The sequence below is a fragment of the Puntigrus tetrazona genome, chromosome 9, assembly GCF_018831695.1.
Source record: "Puntigrus tetrazona isolate hp1 chromosome 9, ASM1883169v1, whole genome shotgun sequence".
Lineage (NCBI taxonomy): Eukaryota > Metazoa > Chordata > Actinopteri > Cypriniformes > Cyprinidae > Puntigrus > Puntigrus tetrazona.
In genome coordinates this window covers 1,017,957-1,034,101 of record NC_056707.1, presented here as the reverse complement: position 1 = coordinate 1,034,101, position 16,145 = coordinate 1,017,957, and the positions used below count along the sequence as shown (strand labels likewise).

At 45.5% G+C, this 16,145-nt stretch overlaps 1 pseudogene; it reads left to right on the top strand.

Annotated features, from left to right (window-relative positions):
• Positions 1 to 16,145, top strand: part of LOC122351647 — a 62,428-nt pseudogene that overhangs the window by 11,842 nt on the left and 34,441 nt on the right.

Genomic DNA, 16,145 nt, shown 5'->3' with positions numbered 1-16,145 from the left:
AGTCTAGCCAGATATATATATATATATATATATATATATATATATATATATATATATATATATATATATATAAAAAATATGTATTAGCAAGAACTTTGAAGAATAGGAATGTTATAGCAGAATAATAAGATGGCTGTCTTTTTATAGTGAGCTTCTTGAGAGGAGGTTTCCAGCTGTATGGGACTTTCCCAAACGTGACAACTATATAGGAGGGTAGTCTACTTAGAACTGAGCCAGAAGTTAAAGTTGCATCTTAGCTACATGCTTCTCCCGATGCCAGACAGCCTCGCCACAATGCCTCTGAACGACTGAGCACACAGATTACACAACTTTGTTTTTATCTCTATTTTACATTAGTATTTTATTTGTAATGTATTTAACTTATATAATAATACTAAATCTTATTATAACCAATACGCTCGCCTACCGAAAGACCTGAGCAGAACAGACCACGGAGAAGTCTTCTGTGACCTGCCTTATGAGTATGATTAAATGCTTATGAGAGATAGGACATACTCGACTTAGTTTACCTAACCTGAGGTTAAACAAAATAAGGTAGAAGGTGCAGGAGATTTGAGCACCATAAAACAAACTTGTATTGTATTGTAGAAACTTAATGTATTTAACTAATAGAAAAAATTGGTAAATCACTATTGTTGTCTGAGGGGTTGAAATCATCTCTTCTCGTCATCTCAGATCATTTAAAGTTTGAAACCAGCCTGAATCTTGTAAAATTCCTAGTTACCACAGGCATAATTAGTGCAGCTGATGTTCTAACCAAGCAAAAATGACTTGTTCAACCCAAGCTAAACAATAATAATAGCGTGTGTTTAATCGGATATAACTGCAGTACAAATATTATGAGATGCATTATGTGAATGCTTGGCTAAAGAACAGAGAGAGTGTGTCTGAAACCTGAAAGTTATCAAGAAGTCTATTCCAGAGTTTGGGGGCAAAATATCAAAAACCTCTACCTCCTTTAGTGGATTTTGCTGTCATAGGTACTACCAAAAGTCCAGAGTTTCGGGACCCTAAGGATAGGGTTGGATTGCAGTATGGTAGAATACTAGTTAGATATGAAAGAGCTAAACTGTTAAGGGCCTTATAAGTGAGTAATAATATTTTGTAACTAATACAGAACTTAACAGGTAGCCAGTGCAAAGACTGTAAAATTGTATGACGAGGTGAAGAATCACACGACAAGGAGAGTTCAAAACAAAAGCCCCAGATGGTGGATTTATTTATAATTAATCCAGGTGCAGGGTGTTGGGGCGCTGAATGGGTGCTCGATTGTGCTCAGTTTTGCTTTCTCCTTGATGAAGTCTCTGACCAGTCTCTCGAAGCACTTCATCACTACCGACGTCAGAGCTACAGGGCGGTAGTTATTCAGGCAAGAGGGCTGAGGTTTCTTAATGGTGTTCACTCTCCTGAATGCCCTCCTTACGTCGTGCTCCGAAATGGTGAACGTGATTTCCTCTCCGGCTCTCTCAGCATGCATACTGTTCATCATACCGTTAGCGCCACTAGCATGATTAGCTGCAGCCTCGAAACGAGCATAAAAGGTGTTTAGCTCGTCTGCCAGAGAAGCATCCGCGCTCTCTACTATGGAGGTTGGAGTTTTATAGTCCGTGATGTTTCTCAGTCCCTGCCACAGGCTCCTAGACTCTCTATGCTGAAACTGCGACTCTAGTTTCTTCTCAAAGTGCCTCTTTGCCTCCTTCACCGCTCTGCGCACGCTGTTTGACGCAGCTTTGTATTCATTCATATGCCCGGTGACTATCCCCGTGTTATAGGCTGCGGAGCAGGATCTCAGAGAGTCACGGATAGTTTTGTCTACCCACGACTTCTCTTTGGGAAATGTCCTGATGACGGTTTTCTCTACCGTATCATCCGCTAGTTTCCCAATGAATCCCACCACCGCTTCCGTAAACATGTTGTCACGATTTCGCGGTTTTCTTGGGAAGGACTCGGGAGAGAGAACGCTCGGGACTCGAGATACAAAAACTTAGAGATTTAATTCCCAAAAAAAACTGGCAAATATATACAAAAGGCAGGACAAACCAAAAATCACACGTAGAGGAGCTCGGGAACAAAACAGAGTAACATTGCTAACATTGTAACTCTGTAACATTTAAACACTGAACACTGTAACGTTGTAACTTTGATAATCCGACCAGGTGAAAGTCCAGAGTGTGACATAATGCCCCCCTCCCGGAAGGTGCGTCCTCGCACCTAAAGTAACAACAAAAAAAACAACAACTCGGAACTGGGAATACCGGATCTTTGGAGGAGGTTCTGGTGGAGGACGACCCCCAGGAGGAGGCAAGCAGACATGAGTCCAGGGGGGCACAGAAGGAGGGAGGAGCCAGGGAGGACACAGGAGGAGTCCGGAGCAGGAGGAGATCCAGAGCCCAGCCATGATGGTCCATGGTGGCGCCGACGGAGGGAGGAGCCATGGAGGAGGAGCGGCCATCGACTCCATGGGTCCGACCGACGGCGGAGCAGGTGGTGCAGGAGACCGAGGCCAAGCGGAGAGCCGAAGAGCCAAGGGCGTCCGAGGCGCTGGAGGTCCCAGGCGACGCCGCGAGCCTCTGCGACGACACGAGGCGGGGGACAGGAAGGCGCGGCGGAGCCAGAGCGACTGAGGACTGAGGTGAAGCCGGAGGAAGGAGGAGCCTGACAGAGCCGGTGGGATGGAGGGACGAGGCGGCCGAGGAGAGAATCCGAGGCGGCGGATGGTCGGCGACAGACCAAAGCGGAGCCGGAGGGACGATGGAGCCTGGTGAAGCTGGTGGACTGACGGACCACGGTGGAGAGGAGAGAGCTAGAAGCCCAGGGGAGCCGCGGGTCACGAGCCGAGGAGGAGTCCGGGACTCGGAGGCGGGACGGTGAGGCGAGGATCGTCCACCTCGGCGGCGATGGGGACCGGCAGACCCGTGGCGAGCTCGTGATGGAGAGCTGAGGATGAGCGCAGGGGCTGCTGGGATCCATCGATGTATGACCAGGGTGGGAGGGTGGGCAAACTGGAAGCGCTCGTGGCGCGGGCACTGGAACTCGGGAGAGCGCTCGTGGCGCGGGCACTGGAACTCGGGAGAGCGCTCGTGGCGCGGGCACTGGAACTCGGGGGAGCGCTCGGGGCGCGGGCACTGGAACTCGGGAGCGCTCGTGGCGCCGGGCACTGGAACTCGGGGCGCTGGGCGCGGGCACTGGAACTCGGGGGGCGCTCGGGCGCGGGCACTGGAACTCGGGGGCGCTCGGGCGCGGGCACTGGAACTCGGGGCGCTCGGGCGCGGGCACTGGAACTCGGGGAGGCGCTCGGGGCGCGGGCACTGGAACTCGGGAGCGCACAGGAAGCGGTCTCTAGGGTGCTAACAGGGCGGCTGGGCGGGACCAGCGGGCTAACAGGGCGGCTGGGCGGGACCAGCGGGCTAACAGGACGGCTGGGCGGGACCAGCGGGCTAACAGGACGGCTGGGCGGGACCAGCGACTCAGGATACACGGGAGGTGCCCAGTCTAAGTTCACATCATCCAGTTCCTCTTGTAGATCCAGCAGCCCCAGTTGGATGATCAGCTCATCCTCAGCCGATCTGCAGTGGCGGAGCTCACTCCAGCGCTCTCGCTGTCGGCTGTCTCCACCGTGGCAAGCTCTGATGCCCGCTCACGCACCTGGTCTGTCGCAATCGGCTTGGGTCCGGTGGCGCTCCACGGCTCTGTCGCTCTCCTCAGCGATGGTTCCGTGGTCGTCCCAGACTCAGCGATTGCGCCCTCCGTGGGCACAGGCCTGGCCTCTGCGACGCGGGAGATGATGGGCTGGGTTCTGGATCTGGAGTGGGGCTGGTGTCGTTGTCCTCCAGCGCAACCGTTATCGGCCAGTCGCAGGACACCAGCACCCACTCGATGTGTGCGGCGGCGCTCTCTCGAGGCCGTCCCCGGACAGCTTTGCTCGTGTGGTGGTGTTCAGTCCGCGAGTGAATCGAGCACAAAAAGCCGTCCGGGAGCGCGAGTAGTTCGCGAGGGCGAGGAAGTCCTTAGTATAGCCCTCGAGAGAGCGATCCTCCTGCTCCAGCAGGAGGATGAGGAAATTTGGGTCGTTGTAGGGGAATCCATGAAAAACAAACCAAAAAAAAAAACAAAAGGGAAAAAGCGCCGCTTTACTTTTTATGGTCGGATTATCCTGTCACGATTTGCGGTTTCTCGGGAAGGACTCGGGAGAGAACGCTCGGGACTCGAGATACAAAACTTAGAGATTTAATTCAAAAAAAAAACTGGCAAATATATACAAAAGGCAGGACAAACCAAAAATCACCGTAGAGGAGCTCAGAACAAAACAGAGTAACATTGCTAACATTGTAACTCTGTAACATTTAAACACTGAACACTGTAACGTTGTAACTTTGATAATCCGACCAGGTGCACACGAAAACACAGGGCTTAAAAACACAGGGAAATTAACTAAATTGACAAGACGCAGCTGGAGACAATTACACAATTACACATCAAGGGAAGGCAGGGCACAGACAACACGTGGCTCGAGACAAAAACAATAACAAAAGTCCAGAGTGTGACACATGTTGACGTCATCAGAGCTGCGCCTGAACATGGCCCAGTCTGCGTCATCCAAAGATTGGTCAGACCAGCGTGACACCTCCCTCTGTACCGGGGCTTCCTGTTTCAGCCTCTGTTTGTAAACAGGCATGAGGAAGATGGCGGCATGGTCCGATTTACCAAACGGTGGGCATGATTTTGCCTTGTAGCTCTCTCTGAAGAGTGTGTAGCAGTGATCCAGTGTCCTTTCGCCCCTGGTGGCATTGAGGATACGATCAGCAGTATTCCTGCATTTCAGCAATTACCTAGTGTGTATCACCTAAAATGACAATTTCTGTTGTTTTGCATCTTTTTCAAGATGTGAGAGAGGCAGAGAATCTTCTGTTTAATTTTTTCTGTTCCCAATGTCTCAGGGTTTTCCTAGGATCTCATAGTGTCTCAAAAAAATAGCAATTTCCTCATCCTCCGGGCCTTTGGGTCTGTGGTTTGACAGTGTGCTTCCTCACTTGGCTTATCTGGACACTTTTGCTTGGCTATGTGATTCTTGGCTATGTGGTTCTTGAGACTTCAGTGACAGCCTGGAACGCTCCTGTCTTGCACAAGGATATTGCTGTCCTCCTGGCAAAGGATGCAATCAAGCCGATCCCTCCCTGCACAAGCTTCCACTCAGAATGCTCATATAGAAACGCATGCGTCAGATGTGTAAAGCACCAGGATTGGTTTGCAGCGGTTTGACCTGAAGGATACGTATTTCCATATCTCTATCCTTTCTCGCCACAGAACATTCCTATAGTTTGCATTCGAAGGATGAGCATGTTGTACAAAGTACTTCCCTTCGGGCTCAGTCAGTCTCCGCATGTCTTTTCAAAGGTCGCAGAGGGCGCCCTTGGCCCCTTATGGGAAGTGGCTCATTCTGGCTCAGTCACAAGAGAAGTTGTGCAAACACAACCCAACACTATTACCCAGGCTAGAGTTCCCTCTATGAGGCAAGCTTGTGCATTGTATGTCTATTCACAAACTGGTGTTCTTTTCGCAGAGAAGACCCCCGAAAGTGCACAATTCAAGTAGTGCTCTCTTTCCTGCAAGAAATGTTGGAGCCTAGGCTGTCACCCTACACCTTGAAAGTGTATGTGGCTGCCGTTGCAGCCCATCATGATGCAGCACACAGCACACAGTCTTTGGGAAAGCATAATTTCAACGTGAGGTTCCAGAGGGCTGCCAGAAGGTTAAATCCTCCTAGGTCACCATTTGTGCCCTCATGGAATTTCTCTATTATCCTGGCTGGCCTTCAGAGAGGTCCCTTTGAGCCAGTGGAGTCAGTAAATCTTAAGTTCCTGTCTGCTAAGGCAGCACTCCTGACACCTTGGGAAGATACTACAGTCTTTGTGTAGAGCTAGTTGCTTCCCGTGTGTTGGATAACAGGTAAATGGCGGGAGGAACTGGCCGGTGTCACGCTTACTGCGCCATACCCCCTCACCCAGGGATGCGAGCGCTGTTTTTCATCCTCCAGTAAAGTTCCTCGGTCAGTGAACCCTTGTGGAGCTTTCTCCGCCATCCTCGGCAGTCAGACTTTGTGGAGCAGTCTGACGCCAGGCCAAGTATCGGCATAGCATGTTTGGTTAAGGTCGGCCCCTGTACTGGGCTAGCTGCTCCATATAGCGGAAATGGCAATAGATTTTTGTTAGTTTTTGTCATTTAAAATTATTTTTGTCATTAATTATTTTCTTGTTTTTGTCAGTGAAAAAACTGTTAACTGAAATTAACACAGGCTTTTAGCACTTTTGTTGCCAGATTTTTGGCAATAATGGCCATATGTTGAGTTGTCAGAGGACAGTAAATTAATTGACTGCTTCATCAGTCAATTAATCACTTTATATAGCGCTTTTAACAATACAGATTCTATTAAAGCACTGAACAGTATCAAAAAGGAGAACAGAGTGATAGTTATGTATAATGACAAGATTTTTATTAAATGCTGTCTCTGTAATCAAATCGATGATAATCATTAAAAAGTGTCCCCAACTAAGCAAGCCAGAGGCAACAGCAGCAAGGAACCAAAACCCCATCCATTAAAGAATGGAAAAAAATGGCCAGTTCTCCTCTGACTGGACACCCAGCACTTAATTTCCAGTTCAAGTCTATGGCAGACTGCGCAAAGGACTTTGTTTGTGTGTGTGTGTGTGTGTTTGTGTGTCCACAGGGTTCATGTCTTATTGTCTCCAATGAATGTCATCTCTGGGTTCTGATGCACCATCTGATCTGGATACAAACTGAGAAACAGAATAATAAAATGGGAAACAGACTAATATTAGCGTAGATGCTGACAATGCTGTCAGAACTACGAAAAGCAATACATAAAACTTATATTAACCCCCGTAAAAGTGGTGCTTGCACATTATAATAGACGAGAAATACATACAAACGAATGAATAAAGTGCACATTTAACACATAAGAAAATACACTTAATTGGCTAATTATACATTAACACACGATAACTTATACGGCAAAGCAATTAACATGATAAACACATACCTCATTGGCCTCTCTCACTCAAGAGGAATAAACTTGGATGGTTACAGTTTCTTCTTAAACAAACAAACAAAAAAAAAAACAATATAACTTCTTAATAATTTCTTGCAAAATAACTCTTACATGTTTCTAGCGCAGCACCTCGTGTGGCTGTACTGGAAACAATATACATACATAAACAATATACTAACAGTTGATGACTTTGCCATTCATTAATAAAACAAACACAATCATTTCACATTTTTCCACAATCTGTCAATCACACTTTAGCAGCAAACATACACTCATTCACATCCTCTCTGAGGCAAATGTCTCCAAATTCATCATCTCTAATCATCCTTCTACTACTACTACTACTACTAGAGGTCACTCGCTCACCATACTCTTGCACTGCACTAGCTGTTGCAATTCACCAATGCCATTAAGTCTTAAAGGGTTAAAGGTTAGTTTTGAGTGAACTATCCAACCCAGTAGACTTATTTTTGTCTTTAAAATGAGAGTATTTAAACAATTTTTTAGAGGTCCTTCCATTCAAATTTCATTTAAGCACAACTTTGATGCTTCAAATTGTTAGCCAAGACATCATAACAGTAATCCATAAGAATGCAGTAGTTTAATCTGATCATGTGATATGATCAACATATTAAATTCACATATAATTCTTGATTCTACATGTACATGTAGAGCTCATCAAATATGGTAGCTCAGGCTCAGATGTTTACGTAAAGAGTAAACATCATCAGTTCCTCACTGTGAATAAATGGACCGAATCTCTTACCCTGAGACATGTTTTGTAAATCTGAGCCTTGTTTTTTGGGTTTCTGACATCATGACTTGTTTTTCAGTAAATTCTCTTGGATTGAGAAGATTGTGTGCTGTTCTGTATGTTTTCATGTTTTCAGTGGCTCGTGGGAAGTAATGCTCCTGATACTCTGGCTCTCTTGTGATCTGTGTTCTGCTTCACTCTGCTGTATTTCAGGAGTATCTCCGCCAGCCAAGAGTATTGTCGAACGAACAGGCATCACGCAAGTTTTACAAAGAGCTGCTGCTGGCTCAGTGCAGCTGTGTGAGACTGACACTAATGATGAAGGACTGTGAGGAGAGCACCGCTGCACTCAAGAGGTACCACACACACACAACAGTAATAATAATAATAGTAATAATAATAGTACCTAATACACACAACACTAAGACACATTCTCTCTCTCACACACACGCACACACTGTCTCTTACACACACAAAACACTAACACACACATACTCTCTCACTCTCTCACACACACACACACACACACACACTAGGTACCTAAGTAACCAGTATGTACTGAACCGTATCAGAATGCAGATTTGGTCCCCCAAAACAAACCATATGCCAATCCCCCCAACATAACTGATGCCAGGTAAAGTTAAACCAATTTTTTTGTATCTAACTGGGGCAAGCTAGACCCCAGTGGCAGCAGGTTGACATAAGCATGGCTACAATCGATGCACTACCAACTAGTGTGAACTAGTGGTGGTCTGGAGCAATAAAATTGCTATTAATACATATCCACATAAAGAAGGCTTAAAAATCTATCAATAAAGGGAACTGAGGAGCACCCCTTATTAATGACTGTTGCTTTGTTGTCACAATACCATAATTTACTCCAAAGAATGCAGGCTATGACCACTGGATATAATTCTAGAAGCACTGGACCAGTATTTAGGGCTGGATGAGAGCATTCTGGGAAATGCAGTTCAGAGAGCTAGTATTCGGGTGACGGTTCCCTCCGGTGGCCATCGGAGAGAGCCACAGAGGCGCAGTTCATGACAGTTTTAGGAGGAAGATTTGATCATTCTTTTAGTCAAGCACTAGAAAACCACTGGTTATTATAAAATCCCTTGGATCCGATTGAAGAGGTTTCAATTATGTTATTATAGAAAAAATAAATCCCGTTCCATCCTTCACATAGGAGGAACCAGGGGAGTTCCTGTCTAAGGTGGAGGAGTGTAAGTATCCTGGGGGTTTGTTCACGATTGAGGGAAGGATGGAACGAGAGATCGACAGACAGATTGGTACAGCTTCTGCAGTAATGCGGTCGATGTGCCGGACCGTTGTGGTGAAGAAAGAGCTGAGCTGCAAGGTGAAGCTCTCGATTTACCAGACGATCTATGTTCCTATGATCCTGAACTCTGTGTTTCCCTCGAAGAGCAGGAGGACATGTCTGGGGAGAGGGAAGTCTGGACATCCCTACTTAGACTGCTGCCCCCACAACCTGGACCCAGATAAGTGGTAGAAGATGGGTGGATGGAAAGTCAAGTCTAACAGAGAAAAAAACATTGTGCCATACCACTGAGAAGAGTGAAGTGGCAAAAATTTAAATGTGTCAACAATATCCGTTTTACCCAACCAGCCTTTCTCAGCTATTTTGATCAATTTTATAGGATGGTCAACTGTAGCATAAAACTATGGCTATTAATGCTAGCGACATGCTTGTTCTTGTGAGGGCTGAGAGGTCTATAATTAAGCACTTTTTCACTAATTATTTTCTTGTAGCTACTGCGCTTGGAGCAGTAGGAACTGGTGTTAGAGAAGGAATAGTTCCTGTGATAATCAAAGAAAGCTGGTTTTGCAGTATCTGGAACCTTGTGTGAGTGTTGGATGTTCTGGAGTTGGTGGATCGAGAGCAGTGCTTCTGTTTTGTAGAGACCTTCTTGCCGCCAGATGTTGTTGATGTCACTGGTGTTCGATTAATTCATAAAGCTCTTAGTGATTCATCTCCAAAGGTGCCTGCATTTTGAGGGTATGTAGAGTAGCAAGTATTCTTTCAGTGGGTCAGTCTGCTAAGCGAGCCAGACACGAGCTTCTGCAAACAGAGACCGCAGCATTATCAAAATAGAAAGGCTGGTAAGTAAAAAAAAGATTTGTGCTAAAATTAGATTTTTCATTGCGGGAAACATTGAGTTGAAGCCATGAAATAGAGACGTTGTCAGGGATTGGCAGTAGCCTGTTGTGTTTGTCTTGTGTTTTGTTGTCCTGAAGCACATGGCCTTTGTTTTGACAGCTCGCCATGTGCTTTGCTGTTAACTCCTCCTCTTGTTAACCCTAATTGTTTCACACTCCTGCACCCCATTTCTGTTAATTACCCTCCTACTTAATCTCCTTGTGTTTTCTGTCCTTTGTCAGTCTGTTGTTTGATGTTGTTCGTTCTGATGCGGAACACCAGTTTGCTTGTCTGATCTGTAGTCTTAGTCTTAGTCTTAGTCTTAGTCTTAGTCTTAGTCTTAGTCTTAGTCTTAGTCTTAGTCTTAGTCTTAGTCTTAGTCTTAGTCTTAGTCTTAGTCTTAGTCTTAGTCTTAGTCTGTACTGCTTTTGTTTTTTTGGCTTTTTGTTTGTTAGTTTCTCGTTTTCCCCCCTTTTTGGCCCCATCTCTCCAGCCCACCTTTTACCTGGCGCAGGACTCTCCTCTCACAAGACAACCTCCGGGTGCCAGTACCTGTCTCGGTCCTCTAGCGGGTGGATGTTGGAAGTGGCCACAGTGTGAGGCTCCCCAGTCACTGCTTGGACCGGCCACCTTTTTCCCACCCCACCGGTTGGGTCTGGTTCACCCTTCGTCTCATTCAATTGTGTCCGCTTGATGAGCCATCCTCCACCTCTCAGCAGTTGGGATTGTGTCTGAGTCGACTGCCAGCGAATTCACCTTTTTGGACTATTACTCAAACCCTTGTTTGTTTAATAAACTCTTTTTTTCTTCTGCAATTGGGTCTGCTCGTCTGTTCTGACAGACGTAGCATTGTGTGCTTAAATAGATTGTTCTAAAGGTGATGGGACTGGAGTGGTACATGTCAGGAAGAGCTGATGCAAGCTTGACTGATGTGGACAACTCATTGTCTTTATGCAGCTAATTAATAAACCATCCATATCAGCCCTTTTCATGCTATTTGTTTATATGCTGATTGATTCAAATAAAAAAGTGCAATAAATTTCTGCACCCGATACACATCCCTAATTTAAACACATTAATATGCATTAAGTTTTTATTCATTACGTGCTAATGCGGGTGTATTTGTTGCTGCAGTTTCGACTGTGCAATGCAGGATCTAAAGAACACGGCCACAAATACGGCCGATGAGCTGGCGGAGGTGTTTACGGAGATGAGGGCGCACCTGTACTTGTCTGCCGGGACACTGCTGCTGAAGAGGGCGCAGGAAGGGTCACAGCAGTGGAGGACCGTGCTGCATCTGTCTGCTCTCTGTTATCTCGTAGCCTATCAGGTACATGACTTCCTCTTCCTCCTCGATCGTGCCGTGTCGTCCTCCAGCTTACAGGTGCTCATCCGCTTTTCCCTCAGGCTCCGAGACCCAAAGTCAAGAGCTTGAAGAGCGAGCAGGCGTCTCATGAGCCTCTGGAGCTGCTGGCCTGTGATCGTCAGAGTCAGGCGGGCCACATGCTGCTGAACCTGAGCCGGGACGTGGAGCAGCTGCTGAAGGATGTGGTGGAGGCGTTCGGGAACCGGAGTGGCCCAGGTTTTCTATTTGAGCAGCTGTTCGGCTCTCAGAAGCAGCAGCAGCCCTCCTTTATCTGCAGCGATGACATTCACGTCCTCCATGTACAGGCGCCCAAAGCTGCCGATCTGGCCAAGTGGGACAGTGGTGAGTGTGTGACAGGAGCTCCAGTGAGTGTGTGCTGGGCCTGCTGTAGATGGTGATGTGTGTGTATGTGTGTGTGTGTGTGTGTGACAGGAGCGGTGCTGCAGCATGCCGGTGATCTGCAGCAGCTGGCGTGGCTCGGCCTGCAGTGGGTGCTCATGGGTCAAAGTGCGAGTCTGCAGGACTGGCTCAAGCAGCTCTTCCCTCGCCTCACACTCGAGACCTCCAAACTGGACACCAACACGCCGGAATCCATCTGCCTGCTGGACCTGGAGGTACTTTCTTCCACAGAGGAAAATGTGGGTCCGTGTGAAACAGGAATGTCAGTCGGTGCCGGGGTTCATTAGAACATGATCTGACTGTAATTAATACAGCGATAGTTTAGCCAAAAAAATGTTGTTGTCATAACTGTCACCCTCATTTTGTTCCAAACCCATTACATATTTGTTCATCTTCAGAACATAAATGAAGAAGCTCTCTGATCATCTGTAGACAGCAAGGATCCTTACATGATCATGGTCTAGAAACGGTAAAACAGTCCGTCACATCATGGGTTCAACCATAATTTTACAAAGCTTTGAGAATACCTTTTATAAAGACATAAAACAGAAAGAGAATCTATTCAACAATTCATCTCCTCCACATCACCCTATAGTGCCATTTTAGAAAGGATCAATTTATGGAGAAGCTAAAACAGGAATCGGGCGCACCGATTATTTTAACTGGATTATTGTATTTTCTTAGCATTGGAGGCCAAAATCTAAACTTATTTAGAGTAACCTGTACTACCCGACTGCACGAGGACGCCAGTGGACACATGACTCTGAGCTGTGGTGTAGATGACTGTTGATTGTGTGTGTCGCAGGTGTTCTTGTGTGGCGTGGTGTTCTGCTGTCAGACACAGCTGCAGGAGAGGACAAAGATGGAGTCTTGCTCTCAGCTGTACGAGCCGCGCTGTCTGCCGCTGCACATCATCAAGCTGCTGTCGTCTGACAGACAGAGAGAGTGGTGGGATGCCGTCTACAGCCTGATTCACAAGAGAGCGCAGTGAGTGACTCCATTTGTGTGTGTGTGAGAGATGTGTTCCTGACTGTGTCTCTCTCAGGCCCGGGACATCTGCTAAACTGCGTCTGGTCGTTCAGCACGGTTTGGGCACGCTGCGCGCCAGAGAGAAACATGGCCTTCAGCCGGCTCTGCTCATACACTGGGCTAAACATCTCAGTGACACGGTACTTCCTGATGAGCAGTCACCTGATGTCGTACACTTCCTGTCATGTGATTCACACTTCAGCACTCTCTTGAAAGAATCAGCCGCACGTTTCTGCAACAGTTTCTCTATTTTTAAGAAAGTCTTTATTCGTTTGCATGCACTGCTTCATCAGTGGTTTTGACTTGCTTTCCAATACAAATATCCAAACCTGTTTAAAACACTTTTACTGGAGATTAAAACAATTACCTGAGATGTAAAAGTTGTGTGTGCATGTCAGGCTGAGCGGGTGAACTCCTACTACGATCAGAAGGAGTACACTGGACGTAGTGTGCACTACTGGAAGGTGGTGATCCCTCTGCTGGAGAAGGTCAAACACAAACGCAGCATTCCTGAGCCCCTCCAGCCTATGTTCATGCACTTTCAGAGCAGAGAAATACAGGTATCTCCGTGACATCAGTCTTTTGGCTGTTTGATGTTCGTAACTTCCTGCTGTGATCTCTTTGTTTTCTGTTATCATGTCGTCTTTAATGCTATTTTGGATGTTAGCCTTCTCAGGTGCGAGTGTATGAAGAAGATGCCATCATAAGCTTCGCCACACTCCTTGACATCGAAGGCAACACCGAGGGAGGCCATCGCGAAGCTGGAGCAGCTCAACAGCGTCTCGTCTAACTGGCATCTGGCAAAGGTAACGGTGCAGCTACACTGACTCAGCTTGTGCTCATTCACAGCTCCGTCTGACAGCTGTTGATGTGACACGTGTGTTGATCCACAGATCTATCAGAGACTGTCAGAGGAAGCAGGAAACGGACTCGAGGAGACTCAGGGCAGGTGCGCCAACTTCCTCCAGAAGTTCAGGAAATACTTGACCAAGCTTTATCAGGCCAATGCAGACGATATGGAGAAGGTATTTATTTCCTTGTTTGGTCTCTGTGCTGCTTTTTATACCAATATATTTAGGTGTCATAAGAACAAACAAGCAATCTCCCACACAAACAAACCTTTTTACCTCTAACCTCTGTGTACAAAGCAATTCATGCAAAGCAGTGATTTGCATTTTACAAAAACCTGCATTTCCAGCATTGTTTAAATTTGAATGTATTGAATGGATAGCCCATTTAGATGTAACATCTAATTTTGAAGGGGGTCAGAAACCAAATATTACAATAACATAACATATTAAAAATCATACAAAAATACCGTAAAACAACAAAGATAATAAACTGATCTTAAAGATTAGGAAAGATGATTCCAGAAGGAGCTTTAAACTCAAAAGACCTTCACTAGAAATGCTCGTGATGCTCAACTAGAGTGAGAAAACCGTCTTTTTGAGATGAAGGCTGTTGTTTTTTATATGTTGTAGTATAATAATATTGTGAAAACTGCTGGCATGTCTGTATGTGTTTTTGTGAAGTTACCTGTATCTATGGAGGAGGTGATGGATTTGTTGAATGAGGTCAACCAGCAGCTTGAAGATGTTGGTGAGGTGGAGGAAGATCAGGTGGACTATCCTGTGACATCCAGCCCCGGTCAGCCCGCTGAAGGCCATGTTAAATTCTCCACTCCTTCGCGATCCAAGAGTGTCACCTCACCGTCTAAAAGATCTGTGGTACGTTAGGTTCTGCTGTTTCTGCTCAAACCCTGCATGCTGTTTACTGTTTCTGATTGTCTCTGTCTCCCTCCTTCAGTTCTCCCCCAAAACACCTCCTCACTGGGTGGAGGACCAGAAGTCTCTGCTGCAGATGTTATGCCAGCAGGTCGAGGCATTGAAGGTCAGTTTAAAATCTACAGTGTGCAGAACAATCAGTCAGTTTTTTTGCTTTTTATTCACCTTTTTTTTTTTTTACCTTTTTTGTTTTGTTAGTGCTTTTAATAAGGAAGCTAATTCTTTATTCGTTCTCCACCTACGGACTAGTGCTTATTGGATGTTAGACTCATGATGACGTTTCTAGGACAGATATATTAAAAACACTTCCTTCAAAATCTCTGAAGCACTGACTCAATGAGTGATCGTTCTCATGCCAGAACTCTCATTATGAGTGAATACTAAAGCTAATAAACTCTCTTGGGCTCTTCTTCACCTCATGTCTGTGTAAGCAAAAGTACACTGCATTAAACGGTTGATGAATTTAAACGTCTCCAATTGGCTGGTGCATTCTTGTGCTCAACAGATGTGTGATATGTATAATAATTAGTGTTGGGTTTGTGTCCACCTAAATCAACCAAGTTGAGTCAGAGTCCAACAAAACTATTATTTATTATTAACTTAACATTGCATTTTTCTAGTTGCAAAAGTTTAAACAATGTCCATTTAAATGTAACAAAAGCAAACATCTGTTGCATCTTGCCATTTTGATCTTGGATTAATATAATTAGTGTCCTACTTTGCTTAGCAAACGTAAAGTAATTTAACAAGTTATGGCTGAATTCATTTGTATGTGACAGATTTCAGAGTTTAGAATGTGAAAAATTAAAGTGCTGGACTTGTCTTTATTTGTTTTATTTGTAATCATTTAATCATTTCCACCAAACATTCTCTGTCAGTGTGAAATGGGTTTTTATTCTTGAAATTAGGTCCAAACCCTGAAACCTGCATGTCACTAGAAGTGAGGTTTGGAGTTTTCACAGAATTGGATGGTGAGGGTGAATTCTCATACAGTGTAGCCGCATTAAACTCATAAATTAGTGAATATTGAGTTAAATGGTTTGCCTGCACTGCTCTGGCATCTATGTCACAGCTCAACGTATTTATTTGCAGTGGGTATTTGTTCTACTCTCCCAAAAATGCCTAATGCCTTTGTGTGTTTGTGCGTGTCTCTGTGAGTGTATAATTTTTATTTATTTTTTTCTCACATAGAATGAGGTTCATGACCTGCGCCATAATTCTTCAGATGCAACAGCTTCCTCTCATATAGGATGTATCGAGACAACTATACTGCAGAAGGACTTCAGGAAACATTTCCTCCAGCACAGACATTCCACGGTGTTCCTCTCACTGGTCAGTTAATGAGTCTTATTCACTTTTAACATTTGAATATACACACAATCGCAAAAGTAGATCTGCACTTGTGTATACAGTAGTTAAGACATTCCTAAACCATTCGTTTTATTTGTCTCAGTTGCTACTACAGGTCCATCTGTGTACTACAATCAGTCTCCAGCATATAATCTGCAGTATCTTCTGCGCACTGCTGCAAATGTCACACCGACAAAGGTACTGTAGAAATTTTCATG